This window comes from Scyliorhinus torazame, chromosome 3 (genome assembly GCF_047496885.1).
Source record: "Scyliorhinus torazame isolate Kashiwa2021f chromosome 3, sScyTor2.1, whole genome shotgun sequence".
Taxonomy (NCBI): domain Eukaryota; kingdom Metazoa; phylum Chordata; class Chondrichthyes; order Carcharhiniformes; family Scyliorhinidae; genus Scyliorhinus; species Scyliorhinus torazame.
The window spans coordinates 101,024,447-101,044,795 of NC_092709.1; the positions used below are offsets into that span (position 1 = coordinate 101,024,447).

At 49.3% G+C, this 20,349-nt stretch overlaps 1 protein-coding gene across 1 annotated transcript in view; it reads left to right on the forward strand.

Moving 5' to 3' along the window:
* The window catches only part of sh3d19 (SH3 domain containing 19), a 342,707-nt gene that overhangs the window by 39,824 nt on the left and 282,534 nt on the right, over positions 1 to 20,349 (forward strand). The window lies entirely within an intron of this gene.

The window sequence follows — 20,349 nt, forward strand, 5'->3', positions numbered from 1 at the left end:
CAGACCAAGGCAGGCTAGCAGCACGGTTCAGTTCCCGCACCAGCCTCCCCGAACAGGCACCGGAATGGGGCGACTAGGGGCTTTTCACAGTAACTTCATTTGAAGCCTACTTGTGACAATAAGTGATTTTCATTTTCATTTTCATTTCAATCGGCATGTCCAGTCCAAGAGGGAGACTCGGAAGTGTACAGCCCTCAGTTGAATGTTGCGAAGGCTTTGTTGACCCTTTCTGGCATTGCAACTAGCCTACCGCTACCATCCTCAACCTGGGTTATTTCCCTCATGGCTGCCTGCATTCTCAGCTGGTGAGCCAGCAGGTGGCTGGCTTTGTCTCCATGTTCATAAAAGGTCCCCATGTCTGGCGGAGTTGGTGCAGAGCTTTCCCAGTGGAAAGCTGGTCAAAGTCCAACTGTAGCTTTTTTCTTTCCATCAGTAGTTCCAGGGCTGGGGTCGAGGAGTACCGCCAATCTACCTCCAGTATGTAGTCGACCAGCTGTTACCTGGCTGCCCACTCCTTCCGATCTCTGAGCGACTTGTAAGCAATAATTTTCCCTCTTAACACCGCCTTCAGTGCCTCCCAGAATGTGGAGGGTGAGAGCTCCCCATTCTGGTTGATGGTAACATACCCGTCTATGGCCTGTGTTATCCGTTTACAGAATGCCTCATTGGCCAGGAGGGCCGTGTCCAGCCTCCCTGGGGGTCATTGTGACCGGCCTGTCTCCAACCTCAGATCCGCGTAGCGGTTGGAGATTACGATTACACTTCTACTACCCCTGGAAGCACCGCTTTCCCCACTACAAAAATGTCAATCCTAGTATATACCCTGTGTACCAGGGAGAAGGAAAACTCCTTCTCCCCTGGGTGGGTGAACCTCCATGGGTCCACTGCCTCCATCTGGTCCATGAAAACATTCAATTCCTTTGCCATGTTTGATTTTATTTCCCCGACTTGGGGTTTGATCTGTCTGTCCTTGGGTCCTGATCATAGTTAAGGTCCCCTCCCTCGTGATGAGTTGGTGTGTGTATGTCGGGGATTTCTGCCATGGTTTTCTTCATGAATTCCGTGTTGTCCCAGTTGGGAGTGTAAACATTTACAAGGACCATTGGTGCCCCTTCCAGGACACCACTAACCATGATGAACCATCCCCCTTGGTCCGTAACAGTCTTGGTCGCTGTAAATGCTGTCTTCTTATTGAGCAACATGACCAGCCCACTAGCCCTCATCCCATAGCACAAATGGTAAGTCTGTCCCACCCAGCTCTTTCTTATCAATAGTCGGTCCTTGTCCCTCAGGTGGGTCTCCTGGAGGAAGACTATGTCTTCTCTCAGACTTTTCAGATGGGCGAAGACTCTGTATCTTTTCACCGGGCCGTTGAGTCCCCTGACATTCAAGGTGACTATCCTGATGGGGGGTCAGCCATACTTACCTTGTGGATATGCTCCTCACTCTGGGGTTCCCCTTTGTTTGGAGGCCATCCAAGATAGCTGTGGTCACTGTACTAACCACAGGATGGACCCCTGCACTTGGGGTTTCCCTTTGTATGAGGAACTCCAAAATGGCTGTTTTCGGTGCCCTTCTTCCCATTGTCGCCATGTGTGAACAGTTGTAGCCAGCCTTTTGCCCCTGCCTCCTATGCCTCAGCTATCCTCCTGGGCTTCCCCCCCCACCCCCCTTCTGTTTTCCCACCTATTTTCCCCCCATATAGCGTTTTCTCCCCCCCCCCCCCTTGCTGCCAGGCACTCTCTCCCTGTCGGGAGTTGTACCGAGACCTTCCCTCGCTCATACATCCCTGTGCCAGCTTAGCTGCTAGTATGATGGCCACCCCTCCCACCCCCAGGATTGCTTCACATCATCCCCCAACCATTGCGTTTCTCTACCCCGCTCTCCCCCTCCTCACTCTCTTCTGCATCCTACTGCTCTCACCCCCTCCCTTCTGAGACTCCTCGTCAGATCGAAGACGAAGCAGATCCGTCTCATGCAAATAGCCGCTCCTGTTTTTGACCGAGTTGACTGGAGATCTAGTTCACTGCTGGTGCCGTTGCCTTCCCAACCCATGCTTGTGCACAAATTTGTGCAGTGAAGTAGTACTGCTTACCCTGGAAAGTCACCCAGAGTTTGGCGAGGTACAACATTCTGAACTGTGCATTCTTCTTGTAAAGGGTCACCTTGGATGTGTTAAATTACACCCGGTGCTTGGCCTGGTACACCCGGATCGAGTGTCCCTCCCATTTACAGGACCGGGTGCGCCTTGTCCAGTTCAGGATCTTTTCCCGGTCTTGGTAGCAGTGCAGTTTCGCGATGATGGCTCTTGGCTGCTATCCACCCTTGGGTTTTGGCCGGAGTGACCTATCGGCTCTGTCTACTTCTGAGGGCTTGCGGAAGCTTTCCCCTTCAACCAGCTTGCCCAGTATCTGTGCCATGTACTCCTTAGAGTTCCTGCCCTCTGTGCCCACCGGGAGGCCCATAATGCAAAGGTTTTGGCGGCACAAGCGATTCTCTTGGTCCTTGACCTTTCCCCTTAGTGTCCCTTGCGTCCCCACCAACCTCCTTGCCGTCTCGATATCCAGTGAGGCGATCCGGTCACTCTGGTCGGTCATGGTCTTATCCAGCTCCCTGCTCATCACCTCCTGTGTCTCCAGACGCCGCTCTGTCTTTTCCAAAGCTGTTCAAAGGGGAATTAGTGCCTCCGCTACCGCCACTTTCAGCGTCGCCATCATTTCAAGTTTAATGGCCTTGAGCGCTTAGAGCTCCTGTGCTAAAGTATCTCTATTTATTTATCAGAGGTATGCCCGGCATGTGTTCTGGTGGCCCATCCTGTTCAGGTGTGGTCAGATCCTTGTCGCCCCACGCCATCACCTCAATTTTCCTCTCCAGACTTTTACTGGCTCTGCTATCTTTTTGGCTTCTTGCGTTGTTGACCTGGCATGCTCTGTTCGTTGTGGTGATGTTTGATGAGCGTGGGGGTATTTATTCCCGGGTTTCGCGGTCAATCCTTTGGACAAAAATGCCTAATTTCAGGTTTCCAAGAGGAGTGCCACCTTTTGTGCGTCCGTTCAGAATATTCCTGCCACCAGAAGTCAATTTAGGATGTTTTTCAAAGAAAATATTGGTCCCGACTGGACAGCAGGGGAGCCACTCATGAAATTAAGAAAAAGATTGGTATTAGAACAAGGAGAGAAAAATAGACTTTCCAGCCAGCTGGAAAAAATGCGAAAGCTGTAGAAATTGATGGAGAAATCTTCCACAAGCAAAAACCCCCAAAGTTAAACAGTTAAAAAGGGTCCAAAAAGGAGGAGCTGTAGTTTCCTACCAAAACCCCCAATGCGCAGGAAAAACAGAGAGGGAGAAACAGCAGCTATATCAGTTTAAAAAAAAATGTTGACAGTCTTAAAGCTGTAATATATTTAATGTTATACAACATTTAATGCAACAACCACAAGAAGGAAGAAAGCAAAAGGGACAGAAGAATCAGAGAAGACCCCCAGAGAGAGGGCAACTCTAAAAAGGGGGTCTATAAGCAACACAAGCCCTCAAAGGAGGCAATGAAGGCCTCAAAGAGTAGGCAGCACTGGAGCTCAGACGAGGTAATAAGCCCTCAGGGAAGAGGCAACACCAGACTCAGAGTGAGCAGTGAAAGACTCTACAGGTGGAGGGCACCGATGGGCCCCAGGTGGAGGGCACCGATGGGCCCCATAAGGAGAGCACCGATGGGACCCATGTGGAGGGCACCGATGGGACCCATGTGGAGAGCACCGATGGGCCCCAGGTGGAGGGCACCGATGGGCCCCAGGAGGAGGGCACCGATGGGCCCCATAAGGAGAGCACCGATGGGACCCATGTGGAGGGCACCGATGGGACCCATGTGGAGGGCACCGATGGGACCCAGGTGGAGGGCACCGATGGGACCCAGGTGGAGGGCACCAATGGGACCCAGGTGGAGGGCACCGAAAGACATCATTAAATGAAGAGCTGAAAGCAAGACTTGGTTGCATTCCCATCCTGATGTACTGTAAAGAGAAGTTCTTTGAGAGTTTTATCAATAAATTACAAGCAAATGATAAAGCTGTCATTAGCCAGAAAGTAAGAGAAATCTCAGCAGAAGTAATAAGAATGAAGAAAAAAATAGTTGAATAAACTTCACCTAGAACTACAGGAAATAGAAACTGAGGTAATAGTTTGTGACCCCAATCTAAATGAGAAGTGGCCCAGCTATATTAAAGCTCAAAGAAAAACAACAAGCTCTATGAAAAAGGTGGAAATAGCTAGGAAATCTATTAAGGCCAGTAAGAAACAGAACAAAATTTACCAGCAAGCGGTGAAGTAACTGGAGTTAGAGCATGAAGATGTGAATAGAAGGTAAAAAGAGTTGAGAGAAAAAGCACAAGCAGAGCTCAACAACAGTGGTCAAAGCATGGAACTTGAAGAGCCAAGGAAATCCCATGTAATGGATGCTATCAGTTTTGTGATGGGTGAGAGATGCTCGATCAATAACTCCAGAAGCGAGGTTGGAAGACAATTGAAGGCTTTATTGGATTAGATGTTTCCCCCCGCAGTGCAGGTACAGAATGCAGCTGCTTGGGAGACACAGGCTCTTATACTCCGCCTTACTGGGCGCAACCAGCAGGCAGGCTTCACCAATGATATTGCTGTCTCCGGTACCTCCCACACCAATGGTCTTACAGCATCAACCTGGGTACCGTAATACCCCTAATACCGACTACCACAGTGAGAAAACTACTAGTCTCAGAGCGAAACACAGCAAACATTTGATCCATGGCGCTCATGTAGGACAGTCTGTATCATCTACTGCAAGAGTCACTATTCTGTTGAGGCAGTAATCAAAGCATAGCTATCATTTACCACAGCCATTATTGGAAATTCTCTAGAAGCCCAACTGAACGATTGAACTATCAGTTGTGTTGGAAACACAAATAAACCGGAGAAATTGGCAACCTTCGGAGAGGCAGAAACTGTCTGGTATTTGAGGGTGCTGAGAACTTAGCAATGGACAAACCCAAAGAGAGAACACAATTGTTGGAACAAGTTAGCAATTCACAAGGACTGCTGAATAAATATAATCAGAAGAAGGCAGAAATGATGAACGTAGACGTAGATCTTGTTGCAACTACAACAAAAGGAATGTGTCAGTTCGCTGAAAGCATGCAAAGCATGAGAAGGGAGAGATCATTATCAAATGTTATTCAAAGGGTTTGATGGATTCACCTTGGAGGAAACTCAGAAACGGATAAACTGAATGGATTGCAAAAGCAGCAATGGACTAAAAAATGATTGTTATTCTCTTCGACAAGAGAAAGTTATCCTGACAGAAAAAAAAGCTGCAGTGTTTTAAGGAAGAACTCCATGTGTTCGGTGTTAAGCTGGCAAAAAATGTCAGTCGACTGGAAATTTCTCACAAAGAGCTGGAAATCAAGGTAGGAATGCTGAAGGAGCAATGTTGACAGGAGTCAAATGTACTCGAGAGTAAAACTTGCGCATATTGAGAATGTGAGTCAGAAACCAAGAAGAACAGCTTAATTATCGGATACGAACAAATCAACCCTCAATTGAGTGAAAGCAACAGTTGGGAAAGAAAACTGAGTTGCAACAAATTTGGAAACAGGTTGAAGATTGTGATCCATGCAGAGAACTCTTTTAACAAAGATGGGCCATTTAAAATTGTAAGTTCATTGAAGGGTGCTTCAGATGAAAATCAAGATAAACGAGATGGAGCTGGAACTGGCTCTGACCAAACTGTAACTGGTGGAGGCTGAATGCAAAATGCAGGCGGAGGAGAAAGCAGATGCATTAAATAAAAGAACTGCTCAGGTCCAAGCAGAAGATTAGTTGATGCCGAAGACGAAAGAAAGAAATTGGAATAAGGGGGCCACCCTGTTGAAGGAAGTTATGCCGGAGAGAACGGGACAAAGCAGCAATTCGGGCAATGAAGGAAACTGAAATTATACATCCCAGAACAAGATAGTGGAATGGTCACACTAATAGAAATGTACAAGAACCAATATGATAGGCCGGCACTGCTGCCAATGGCGCTGAGGACCCGGGTTCCATCCCGGCCCCGGGCTCCATCCCGGCCCCGGGCTGTGTGGAGTTTGCACATTCTCCCCGTGTCTGCGTGGGTTTCACCCCCACAACCCAAAGATAAGCAGATTAGGTGGATTGGCCACACTAAATTGCCCCTTAATTGGAAAAAATAATTGGGTACTCTAAAGTTATTTTTAAAAAGAACCAATATGATAACATGGTCGATGGAAAAGATGCTGAATAGAAAGTGAAGGAAATTTATTACAAAACTTAAATACCAGAAACAGAGCAACATGACCCTTCCTTCACAAGAATAGGCCAAATTTGCGAATGAGCTGCCAAGCCATAAGACTGTGTTGTATTGTGATAATGGTACCTGCATACATTGCAGAGTAAGGTGTGTGACAGAGAAAAGGATCAGCAGAGAATTGGGGAGTGATATCGTCTGCAGAGAGAAGAATGTAGCCCTTGCTCAGCGCAGAGTCGAGGACAGACTTCGGAAAGCAGCAAGCCTATATGGAAGAATCCCATACAAGACCAGTTTTGGAACTGTGTATAGTTGAAACCTACTAGTAGAAGTGTTATGTTAAACGTAAGCCTCAAGGCCTCAACAGTGAACAACTGTCACATCGATTTACAAATATTTAACTTGTGTGTATAATGTTTATTTAGAATGTGGGTTTGAGTAAATCGATTTTGAAGATTGTATTAAAAAAATGTAAAGGGGGAGGAGTGTAGCATTTGTAACATCTGTCTCTTTAAGAGAGTATAGCATTAGAGGGTTACCTCATAGAATCATTGAATTTACAGTTCAGAAGGAGGCCATTCGGCCCATCGAGTCTGCACCGGCCCTTGGAAAGAGCACCCCACTTAAGCACTCCTGACTTGTGGGACCAATGGGAACCAAGAATGAATGATCACCCCAGGGAACGGAGTCCTCTAATAATAATAATAATCACTTATTGCCACGAGCAGGCTTCAATGAAGGTACTATGAAAATCCCCTAGTCGCCACATTCCGGCGCCTGTTTGGGGAGGCTGGTACGGGAATTGAACCTGCGCTGCTGCCTTGTCCTGCATTACAAGCCAGCTATTTAGCCCAGTGTGCTAAACCAGCCCCTCTCTCACACACTATTGCATCTGGAAGCCATGTAAAGTACTGGAGCTCTGCTCCAGGGCAGCCTCGGGTTGCAAAACCTCCTGTACCAAGTTAGTCTTTATTAAGAAACACCTTCTTGTCCCTGACAGAGTCTGAAGTCTCTTGACAATGCCAGAAGTGTGCCACAATGCATAACACATTTATTATAATCTAAAGGAGATTTGGTAACTCAGCTCAGGCAACAAAGTTTGGCATATAAGGTTAGGCCATAATGAAGGTGAGATATTGATTTCTGAAATGCCTCTTTGTGGGCCTGGCCAGCAGGAGCACATTTTCTCCCTTTCCCCATACTGATTGGGAGAGCTGCCTCCTAGGGTAGTAATAATCATTAGAGTCACAGGGGGGAGCTCTAACAATATAAGAGTCACATGGAATTTTTCACCATCTTCTGTTGTTTGGATGTTACTTCAAACATAACATTGGCCTGAAAGATACAGGAAAATTGATTCTCATGTGAGCCTTTGGAATGGACATCCTATACATTATATAGAAAGAAAATCTACATTGATCTTTTGACAGAAATGGTTTCCAAGATAAATTCAATGCTTCAACTGGTTTGATTTTCGAATTTCATTCCCACAATTTGGGCATCTGAATTGAACTGTTAGGAATGCCACAGTTGTAATTATCTTCCTGGTATTGGAGGGAAGAATCGCCCAATGTTCCTGCTCCGCGGCACGGTAACACAGTGGTTAGCACTGTTGCTTCACAGCACCAGGGTCCCAGGTTCGATTCCCGGCTTGAGTCACTCTCTGCGCGGAGTCTGCACGCTCTCTCTGTGTCTGCGTGGGTTTCCTCTGGATGCTCCGGTTTCCTCCCACAAGTCCCGAAAGACATGCTTGTTAGGTGAATTGGACATTCTGAATTCTCCCTCAGTGTACCCGAACAGGTGCCATAATTTGGCAACTAGGGGATTTTCACAGTAACTTCATTGGAGTGTTAATGTAAGCCTACTTGTGACAATAAAGATTATTATTATGTGCATTGTCATAGAACATAGAACATCACAGCGCAGTACAGGCCCTTCGGCCCTCGATGTTGCGCTGACCTGTGAAACCACTCTAAAGCCCATCTACACTATTCCCTTATTGTTCATATGTCTATCCAATGACCATTTGAATGCCCTTCGTGTTGGCGAGTCCACTACTGTTGCAGGCAGGGCATTCCACGCCCTTACTACTCTCTGAGTAAAGAACCTACCTCTGACATCTGTCTTATATCTATCTCCCCTCAATTTAAAGCTATGTCCCCTCGTGCTAGACATCACCATCCGAGGAAAAAGGCTCTCACTGTCCACCCTATCCAATCCTCTGATCATCTTGTATGCCTCAATTAAGTCACCTCTTAACCTTCTTCTCTCTAACGAAAACAGCCTCAAGTCCCTCAGCCTTTCCTCATAAGATCTTCCCTCCATACCAGGCAACATTCTGGTAAATCTCCTCTGCACCCTTTCCAATGCTTCCACATCCTTCCTATAATGCGGCGACCAGAATTGCACGCAATATTCCAAATGCGGCCGCACCAGAGTTTTATACAGCTGCAACATGACCTCATGGCTCCGAAACTCAATCCCTCTACCAATAAAAGCTAACACACTGTACGCCTTCTTAACAACCCTCTCAACCTGAGTGGCAACTTTCAGGGATCTATGTACATGGACACCGAGATCTCTCTGCTCATCCACACTGCCAAGAATCTTACCATAGCCCAGTACTCTGTTTTCCTGTTATTCCTTCCAAAATGAATCACCTCACACTTTTCTGCATTAAACTCCATTTGCTACCTCTCAGCCCAGTGCTGCAGCTTATCTATGTCCCTCTGTAACTTGTAACATCCTTCCGCACTGTCCACAACGCCACCGACTTTAGTGTCATCTGCAAATTTACTCACCCATCCTTCTACGCCCTCCTCCAGGTCATTTATAAAAATGACAAACAGCAGTGGCCCCAAACAGATCCTTGTGGTACACCACTAGTAACTGGACTCCAGTCTGAACCCTTCCCATCAACCACCACCCTTTGTCTTCTTCCAGCTAGCCAATTTCTGATCCAAACTGCTAAATCTCCCTGAATCCCATGCTTCCGTATTTTCTGCAGTAGCCTACCGTGGGGAACCTTATCAAACACTTTACTGAAATCCATATACACCACATCAACTGCTTTACCCTCATCCACCTGTTTGGTCACCTTCTCAAAGAACTCAATAAGGTTTGTGAGGCACGACCTACCCTTCACGAAACCTTGTTGACTATGTCTAATCAAATTATTCCTTTCCAGATGATTATACATCCTATCTCTGATAAACCTTTCCAAGATTTTGCCCACAACAGAAGTAAGGCTCACTGGTCTATAGTTACCGGGGCTGTCTCTACTCCCCTTCTTGAACAAGGGGACAACATTTGCTATCCTCCAGTCTTCTGGCACTATTCCTGTTGACAAAGATGACTTAACGATCAAAGCCATAGGCTCAGCAATCTCCTCCCTAGCTTCCCAGAGAATCCTAGGATAAATCCCATCCAGCCCAGGGGACTTATCTATTTTCACCCTTTCCAGAATTGTTAACACCTCCTCCTTATGAACCTTAAGCCCTTCTAGTCTAGTAGCCTGAAATGGGGAAGATCAGCAGAGTTTTCCCCTGCAATTGAATAGTCTTCCTCCAGTCACCAGCAGTAATTTGAACTTTCGGGATGGGGTAAAACAAGCAAACTATGATTGACTGCTTCTGATACACCCTGCCTGATTTTCCCTTTGCACTAAGTTAATGGAATGGGAAAGTTGTGGTCAGGTGTACAATAGGAGGCCAATCCGATATTGCCTGTTTTAAGTCTCGTCCAAAAGCAAATATTACACACATTGTCCTAGCTCAAGCATCAACAGCAAAGCGAACAACAATTTAGACTGCATGAGAAGATCTGATGTGTTGGCAAGTGGGCTCATTGTCCTGGCAAATGCAGCAGAGAACAGTGAACTGCTGAGCTTTTGTTTCAAATTCAAACCAGGCAGGTCGACACTTATTGGTTACAGTATTTCTGTGGGGACTGAACAAGGGAATGGTGGTCCTCCAAGTTTTTATTTAGTTGGAAAAGACACAATGCATGGAACTGTCTGCAAAGGACGAGGTCCTTTGTGTGAAATAAATGGTTTGTAGAATGCGTAAGCGAATTATACTATGAGTCCAGCTAATAATCTTAAATTGGCTAGGAGTGCAACTCTTAGCACAATCAGGATTGTTTAGCAAGTGTTGTCCAATTACGGAATCATATCCAATGTTGAACACTATGACGGGAATCTCCGGTCCTGCTGCAGTGAATGGAGATTTGGCTGAGTGCCAAATTCTCCATTCTCGCTGGAAGCGGTAACGGGGCGAACTCGGATTGGAGAATCCCGGCCAATGTTTTGAGTTTTGAAAGCACAGGCTGGGTAAGTACTTTGCCTGATGTGAGCGGCCGAAGCGACATGATGTTTGATACAATTCTCCAGTCTTTGGGATGAACAAAAGACATATCTGGCATCACACCTAAACTAAAATTCATATACCTCATTATCCATTTGTATGATAGGCAGAATGTCTTTTTGTCTTGATGGTAGCATCCGGTTAACGGACTATTGCATTGTAACAGCATGAAACGGCTAGCTTCACCTGTTGCTCAAATTTTTGAAACACGGACATCCGGTTGCGGCTATGCGGAGCTAAGTCGCACATTCGGCGGCTCCCCAAAAACGGACTTTTGGGCTTTTTTCAGGGCCCCCAACGGCACTTTTTTGACGTTTCCCGGTATGGGAAGGAGTCTACAACAGCTCCCCATCAGTATATGGCTTCAACTAGGAGCGGGGCGACAAAAAAGGTGGTGGTGCACCCGAAGAAGGTGCAAGGGAAGAAGGACAAAATGGTGGCGGGCGGAGACCAGGCAGTGTGGATGCAGTGGGCGGAAGAGCAGCAGGAGGGTATCCAGCGCTGCTTCAGAGAGACGAAAACAGACCTGGTAGAGCCGATGAAGTTGTCTATTGATAAGCTGCTGGAGACACAGACGGCCCAGGGGGTGGCGATCCGAGAGGCTCGACAAAAGATCTCTGACAATGAGGACGAGATCTTAGGCCTGGCGGTAAAGGTGGAGGCGCACGAGGCGCTCCACAAGAAATGGCAGGAGCGGTTCGAAGAGATGGAGAATCGGTCGAGGCGGAAGAATCTGCGGATTCTGGGCCTCCCGGAGGGGCTGGAGGGGCCGGACGTGGGGGCCTATGTGGTCACCATGCTGAACTCGCTGATGGGAGCGGGGTCCTTCCAGGGGCCGCTGGAGCTGGAAGGGGCCCATCGAGTGCTGGTGAGGAGGCCCAAGGCTAACGAGCCTTCGCGGGCGGCGCTGGTGAGGTTCCATCGGTTCGTCGATCGGGAGTGTGTGCTCAGGTGGGCCAAGAAGGAGAGGAGCAGCAGGTGGGAGAACGCGGAGGTTCGGATATATCAGGACTGGAGTGCGGAGGTAGCGAAGAGGAGGGCCGGGTACAATCGAGCGAAGGCGGTGCTGCAGAGGAAGGGGGTGAAGTTTGGCATGTTGCAGCCGGCGCGACTGTGGGTTACCTACAAGGACCGGCACCATTATTTTGAGTCTCCGGAGGAGGCGTGGGCCTTTGTTCAGGCCGAGAAGTTGGACACAGATTGAGGGTCGGGACGTGTGATTGGGGACTTCGGTTGATAGGCTATGTTTATTTTTGTTTCGAGGGGGGGGGCCTTTGTATTGCTCCGGGTTTCTTTTTCTTTGTGTTTTTTCTCTTTTGGGTCGGTGAGGGTGGCTGTGGCGGGCTGGGCACTGTTTTGGTTGGGTTGGTCGGGGGGGCTCTTGGAGGTGAGATAGGGCCCCGCGGGGGAGGGAGAGGCCCGGGTGAGGGGACCGGGCCTGTAAAAGGAGCTGCGTCAGAGGTGGCGAGGCTTGGTAGGTGGAAAGCGCGGGCTTTTTCCCGCGCTGAAGACTGGAGGGGGCCGGGCTGGGGCGGGGAAGCGAGGGTTGTTTCCCCTGCTTAGAACAGAAGGAGGAGGGGGAGAGCCTATGGATGGGGACGGGAGAGGAGGGTGTGCCACACAACGGGAGGAGTCGAAGGAGAGACTGGAGTGGCCGGGGTCAGCAGGAGTCAGCTGACGTGCGGAAGTGCAATGGGGGAGTAAATCAGCTGGATGGGTCCTAGCCGGGTTTTGGGGGTGGGGGAGGGGTAATCGAGTTGCTGCTGCTATGGTCAAGGAGGAGCTGGAGCGAGTGAGGGGGGTCGAGACGGGGGTATGCTGCTGTGGGGAACGGGCCGGGTGTGGGGTGCGGGCGCGTGGCTGGCCGAGGAGGGGCCATGGCTAGTCGGCGGGTAGCCCCCTGATCCGGCTGATAACCTGGAATGTAAGGGGACTGAATGGGCCGGTTAAGCGGGCCCGCGTGTTCGCGCACCTGAAAGGGCTCAAGGCAGATGTGGTTATGCTCCAGGAGACACACTTGAAGATGGCAGACCTGGTAAGACTGAGGAAAGGGTGGGTAGGTCAGGTGTTTCACTCTGGGTTGGATGCCAAAAATCGAGGGGTGGCAATCTTGGTGGGAAAGAAGGTATCGTTTGATGCGTCAAGCATTGTGGCAGATAATGGCGGCAGGTACATAATGGTAAGTGGTAAGTTGTAGGGAGAGAGGGTGGTACTGGTCAATGTGTATGTCCCGAACTGGGACGATGCGGGTTTTATGCGGCGTATGTTGGGTCGGATCCCAGACTTGGAAGTGGGCGGCCTGATAATGGGGGGGAGACTTTAACACGGTGCTGGATCCGGCACTGGATCGCTCCAGGTCTAGGACGGGTAGGAAGCCGGTGGCGGCTAGAGTGCTGAGGGGGTTTATGGACCAGATGGGAGGGGTGGATCCTTGGAGATTTGCAAAGCCGGGGGCTCGGGAATTTTCATTCTTCTCACATGTCCATAAGGCTTATTCCCGAATCGACTTTTTCATCTTGAGTAGGGCGTTGATAGCGAGAGTAGAGTATACTGAGTATTTGGCAATAGCCATTTCGGACCACGCCTTGCATTGGGTGGGCTTGGAGATGGGGAGGAGAGGGACCAGCGCCCGCTGTGGTGCTTGGAGGTGGGGCTGTTGGCGGACGAGGAGGTAAGCGAGTGGGTCCGAGGAAGTATAGAGAGATACCTGGAGACCAATGACAACGGGGAGGTCCGAGTGGGGATGGTATGGGAGGCACTGAAGGCAGTGGTGAGGGGAGAGCTGATCTCCATTAGGGCCCACCAGGAGCGGAGGGAGAGGGAGAGGCTGGTGGGGGAGATGGTGAGGGTAGACAGGAGGTATGCGGAGGAGCCTGAGGAAGGATTGTTGAGGAAGAGGCGTATCCTCCAGGCCGAATTCGACCTGGTGACCACCAGGAAGGCGGAGGTGCAGTGGAGGAAGGCCCAGGGGGCGGTCTACGAGTATGGGGAAAAGGCAAGCCAGAAGCTGGCGCATCAGCTTCGGAAGCGGGACGCAGCTAGGGAGATCGGGGGAGTTAAGGACAGGGGAGGGAGCGTGGTGCGGTGTGGGGTTGGCATCAATGAGGTATTCAGGGACTTCTACGAGGAATTGTACTGAGCCGAGCCCCCACGGGAGGAGGGAGGGATGGGCCGTTTCCTGGACCAATTGAGGTTTCCAAAGGTGGAAGAGGGTCTGGTGGCGGGAGTGGGGGCCCCGATTGGGCTGGAGGAGCTGATCAAAGGGATAGGAAGCAAGCAGGCGGGGAAGGCACCGGGGCCGGACGGTTTCCCGGTCGAATTCTATAAAAAATATATGGACCTGTTGGGCCCGCTGTTAGTTAGGACCTTCAATGAGGCAAGGGAGGGGGGGGACTTTACCCTCGACGATGTCCCAGGCACTGATCTCCTTGATCCTGAAGCGGGACAAGGATCCCCTGCAGTCTGGGTCTTACAGACCGATTTCCTTGCTAAATGTAGATGCCAAGGTTCTGGCGAAGGTCTTAGCCACGAGGATTGAGTGCCGCAGATCATCCATGAATACCAGACGGGGTTTGTGAAGGGGAGGCAGTTGAACGCGAATGTGCGGAGGCTTTTGAACGTTATCATGATGCCGGCGAGGGAAGGGGAGGCGGAGATAGTGGTGGCGATGGACGCTGAGAAAGCCTTCGATAGGGTAGAGTGGGGGTACCTGTGGGAGGTGCTGAAGAGGTTCGGGCTTGGGGAGGGGTTTGTCAGGTGGGTTAGGCTGTTGGATGAGGTCCCGATGGCGAGTGTGGCCACAAACAGGAGGAGGTCCGAGTACTTTCAGTTGCACCGAGGGACGAGACAGGGGTGTCCCCTGTCCCCCCTGCACTTCGCACTGGCGATTGAACCCCTGGCTATGGCACTGAGAGAGTCGAGGAACTGGAGGGGGTTGGTGCATGGTGGGGAGGAGCATATGGTGTCACTTTATGCGGACGACCTGCTGCTGTATGTGGCGGACCCGGTGGGAGGAATGCCGGAGGTAATGAGGATTCTTAGGGAATTCGGGGACTTTTCGGGGTACAAGCTCAACATGGGGAAGAGCACGCTGTTCGTAGTTCATCCAGGGGACCAGGAGAGGGGGATTGGCGAGCTCCCACTAAAAAAGGCGGAGAGGAGCTTCAGATATTTGGGGGTCCAGGTGGCCAGGAGCTGGGGGGCCCTGATAGGCTTAACTTTACAAGACTGGTGGAGCAAATGGAGGAGGAGTTCAAGAGGTGGAACGCGTTGCCGCTGTCCCTGGCGGGTAGGGTGCAGTCAATCAAAATGACGGTGCTCCCAAGGTTTTTGTTCCTGTTCCAGTGCCTCCCCGTGTTTATCCCGAAGGCTTTTTTCAGGCGGGTTAACAGGAGTATAATGGGGTTTGTGTGGGCGCGAGAGACTCCAAGGGTGAGAAGGGTGTTCCTGGAGCGGAGTAGAGATAGGGGGGGGGCTGGCGCTGCCCAACCTCTGTGGGTACTACTGGGCCGCCAATGCGACGATGGTGCGCAAGTGGATGATGGAGGGGGAGGGGGCTGCATGGAAGAGGCTGGAGACGGTGTCTTGTGTGGGTACGAGTCTGGGGGCGCTGGCAACGGCGCCGCTGCCGCTCCCTCCAACGAGGTATACCACAAGCCCGGTGGTGGTGGCTGCCCTCAAAATTTGGGGGCAGTGGAGGCGGCATAGGGGGAAGTTGGGGCCTCAGCGTGGACCCCATTACAGGGGAACCACCGGTTCGCCCCAGGAAGAACAGGTGGAGGGTTTGCGGGGTGGCACAAGGCAGGGATACGAAAGCTGGGGGACCTGTTTGTGGACGGGAAGTTCGCGAGCCTGTGTGAGCTGGAGGAGAAGTACGGGCTCCCCCCCGGGGAACACCTTCAGGTACTTACAGATAAGGGCGTTCGCCAGACGGCAGGTGGTGGAATTCCCACGGCTACTGCCACACACAGTACAGGACAGGGTGCTCTCGGGGGGGGGTGGGTGGGAGTGGGGAAGATCTCAGAAACTTACCAGGTGATGCAGGAGGAGGAGGAGGCCTCGGTGGTGGAGGTAAAAGGTAAGTGGGAGGAGGAGTTGGGAGAGGAAATTGAGGAAGGGACGTGGGCAGGGTGAACCCTTCCTCAACGTGCGCGAGGCTCAGCCTCATACAATTTAAGGTGATGCACAGGGCACACATGACCGGGACAAGGATGAGTCGGTTTTTTGGGGGTGAGGACAGGTGTGTTAGGTGCTCAGGGTGCCCAGCAAACCACACCCATATGTTCTGGGCGTAGCGAGGACCGTGTCGAGGGTGATAGGATCCAGCATCAAGCCAGGCTGGGGGCTCGCAATATTTGGGGTGGCAGAGGAGCCGGGAGCGCAGGAGGCAAAAGAGGCCGGAATTCTGGCCTTTGCATCCCTGGTAGCCCGGCGAAGGATTCTTCTTCAGTGGAAGGATGCGAGGCCCCCAAGAGTGGAATCCTGGATCAATGATATGGCGGGGTTTATTAAGTTGGAGAGGGTGAAATTCGCCTTGAGAGGGTCGATTCAAGGGTTCCTTAGGCGGTGGCAACCGTTCTTAGACTTCCTGGCAGAGCGGTAGACATTGGTCAATGGTAGCAGCAACTCGGGGGGCGGGGGGGGGGGGGGGAAGGGTCACTTTATTTTTTTTTGTTTTTGTTATTTACACTGGAGGGTCTGAGGTGGTGTATATACTTGTTGCATTAAGTCGGGGGGTTAATGTTAATTTATTATTTATGTACAGGGGGGAAGGGGGTATGGAGGGTTGTTTTTCTGGACTGTGTTTTTTACTTAACCCTGTTGGGTTTCTTTTTCATTTCGTTATTGATATTTTATGAAAACATTTAATAAAAATTATTATTTTTTTTTAATAAAAATTTTTTGAAACACCTTGCCCTTCCAGTGAAATCTGAGGTAGACTGGCCATTTTCCAAGGCCAAAAGTGGGCCTTCAACTCAATCAAAAGTTTTCATGATGCGCAGCGAGCAATGATCTGATCAGGCTAGCCATTATCCCGCTGGATAGCCTTGATGCGTCCTAGCAACAAGCTTGTATGGTTGAGCAAATGGCTCGGGCCCTATTTACAAGACTTCTGATCAGGATAATCTTATGGTGCGTGGAACTGTAGAAATCTGTATGTTGGTTAGCGAGGGTAGGTTTGCGTAGACAATAGTAGAAAACCAGTTGGCAGATTTCTCAACGCGTACGTCAAGGAGAGAGAGCTCATTTGACTGCACCATTTCAATGGTAAATTGGAGCACAGGATGGAGCCCATTAAGGTGTGAAAGGAAGTTCTTACATGCAGCTGCAGATATAAATATAGTGAGCTCATCATCTACTTATGGGAAATTTACAAGGGATAGAACATAGGGAGGTCAGGTGTCATCCCATCAAAGATATATTTGCTGTGGAAACCAACAAATATGTTTTTTTTTGTTCAAGGGACATGTGTGTGACAGGCTGTGCCAGTATTTATTGCCCATCCCTAATTGCCCTTGAGGGGGCAGTTAGAGTCAACTACATTGCTGTGGATCTGGAGTCACATGTAGGCCAGACCGGGTAAGGACGGTAGGTTTCCTTCCCTAAAAGACATTAGTGAACCAGATGCTGTTTTACGACAATCGACAATGGTTTCATGGTCAAAATTAGACTTTTTAAATTTCACACATCCATGGAATTTAAATTTCACCATGTGCAGTTTGAACCTGGGTCCCCAGAACATTACTCCGGGTCTCTGGTTTACTAGTCCAGTGACAATACAACTATGCTACCACCTTCCCTAATGCAAGAGCCGGGCAGAGAGGGAATCCCATGGCAACACAATATATTTGGGCAAACATGGTGTCATTAAAATTGAACCCAACTGCACGAGTCCCCTTTCCAACCAATCAGCACTGTCATCTCATGCAGCACTAATTGTTGTTCCCTTGTCTGTTGGTTCATCTTGCGTTGTTATCCTGATGAGTCCAAGCTGAGAAGCTTCGATAATATGTCTCTTTTTTCAGCAAGGCTATTATATAATATAGTATATATTATAATTTAAATGGGGGTGGTTCGTGTTTATTAACCCATTTTGAAAAGAGTCCTTCAACCAAAAAGTTTGAGAACTATTAGCCTGAATTATGTGCTCAAGTCATTGGAGTTTTTGTCATTTGCTCCACAGCTGACTGTGCATGATTATTAGCCATGGGTGAAAAGTTCATGAATCACCACTTTTAGTGGCTCTATGCTGACTACATAGCTTCCCCTGAGACAGACAGTGCCACAAACTGTTTATTCCATGGCTCGCATGTCCATAAAATCTCTACCATGCAGAAGGAGGCCAATCGGCCCATCGAACCTGTAACAGCCCTCCAAACGAGCACCCAACCTAGTCTCACTCCCCCACCCATCCCCATAACATCACCTAACCTGCACATCTTTGGACACAAAGGGGCAATTTAGCATGGCCAATCCACCTAACCTGCATATATTTGGACTGTGGGAGGAAACCTGAGCACCCAGAAGAAAGCCACACAGGAGGGGGAACGTGCAAGTTCCACAAGTCACTTAGGCCAGAATCGAACCCAGGTCGTTGGCACTGTGAGGCTCACCACTGTGCCACCGTGTCGTTCCCTTGATGCTCAGGGCTGCCTGCCCTGCTAAATTGCCAAAGGTCTGTTTGGCGCCATATCATTTTCCTCCTACTATTCTGAATAATCTCAAATGCACAAAATACTCTCAGCTGAACTGTATGTACCAGGAAAGCCCTCATCATGTGGTAATTTAGCTCACTGAAACTGAAACAACCTGAGCGACACTCCAGTCAGCTCAATGACTTTGGCTAATGAGGGAAAAGAATCAGCTCATTTTCCTACAACTCCAACTAAAAATTAAAATGCATTGTATGGGTAACAAATAGGGATGGGATTGAGCCGCGATATAACGTTCACACAAGATAGAATTTCTCATTGACTTTTATACATAGAATGGTCATCACAGTCTGTGCCACTATCCCTAGTGTAAACCACAGCCTGTGCAAATATACCCCAGCGTGAACCTGTCTGTGCAACTATACCCAGCGTGAACCACTGTCTGTGTAACTATACCCCAGTGTGAGCCACTGCATGTTGTTGCTAACTTTTGGTTGGCGCTTAAATCGTAATTTGTTCTGTTTGTTTAACCTTTGCTCTAGAGTCGCCAGGTATCTTTATGATACCGCCACGAGGTTCAAGTTCAAGTAATGATCAATAACTCAACACAACAATTAGTAAGATTCAAATCAAAGCACATTTATTATTCACAGTAAATCACTACTCATGCATAAACTCTACTTTCTAGGCTATTCCTATCACTAAAAGGCCAATACTTAGCTTCGGGACTGGCCCACCAGGTCAGGGGAACAAATGGCCTTTCGTTCAGGTCCTGAGTCTGCAGGATTCAAAGCTGGTATGGACTGGTAGCTAGGAGCGCCTATCTCGTAGCGAGCGTTGACTTAAGACTTACTTGGTTGGAGGCAGCGAGGCAGGTCACTGTCAAGGGTTGGTTCAAGTTGCTGAGTGACCCTGCCAAAGAAGGTCGATTTGAACTTGGGGGCTTTACTTTATAGTCCCCAGGGGCTTCCCGCCCTTCGGGGTGGACACCGTACCTGGTTCCAAATGATTGGACTGCGTTCCGATCATTTGGATCGATTTCTCCAATACTGGAGTTGTTCCCTGATCGCTGGGCGGTCCCGAAATGTCCGTTGGCCTTCCTTTGTCTTGGCTCCTGCTGGCGCCGAGGAGTCTGGCTTGGCTTTATTTACATTGAGTGTTGCAATTGTGTCTTGTAATTGCTCATTACTATGCAGATGGCTGCTGGTTTCAGTGCTGTCTGGTTTTTGCAAGTTTCAATACACATGATTTCTGCACTTGCTAGTCTTTGCCTGTGTTGGCTGAATTTCCCTTCAGTCTTTGTGGTTCTCCATTTTAAGTCGGGAAGTGGCCAACATAGGTGGCTATACCCCCTCCTTGTGATCCCTACGCGAAGCGTGAAGGATCACATAACTGCGTTGTCTTCATTCCCTGACCCAGCGAGCACTCTCCCATGGCGTCTACACTGACCATAACTATGCAATGAAAAGTTTTAACGAACATTCTAAGTGGCGCTATGTCAAAACAGGGACATGCATTACAAAATTTTAAAAAACGGTACCTCTAACTGTCCTCAATAAACTATACCCCCTAAACATTCTGTCATATTAACTTCCTAAACAATACAAAATAAAAGCAGCATTTACATTTTTCCTGGCATGGCAGTACAATATTTCCATGTCTTTATTTACAAAAGATGCAACACAAATGGTCTTTATTGTAGATCAAAGGGTTCGGGGGCCTGGTGAAAACCGAAAATAGGGGATCTCATTCTGTATACCGGGGTGCTAGCGCGGAAGGCTCTCCTTCGCCATTTCCTCATGCGGATAGTCTGCACGATGCTGCAGAGTATCGCCAACACTAATAGGGATTCGACTACGTAGGGAAGGGAGTACCATGTTATGAGCTTATCACACCATGATGGTGTGGTGTTGCCTGTTACCGGGCTCTGGGTGCTATGGGGAAGTGAATCATTAACAGCCGGGGGGGGGGGGGGGGTTGGGGTCAGGGGGTTCGCGCGCAACTGAATACACATCATAATGGTGGTGATCAACACAGGGGATGTCCT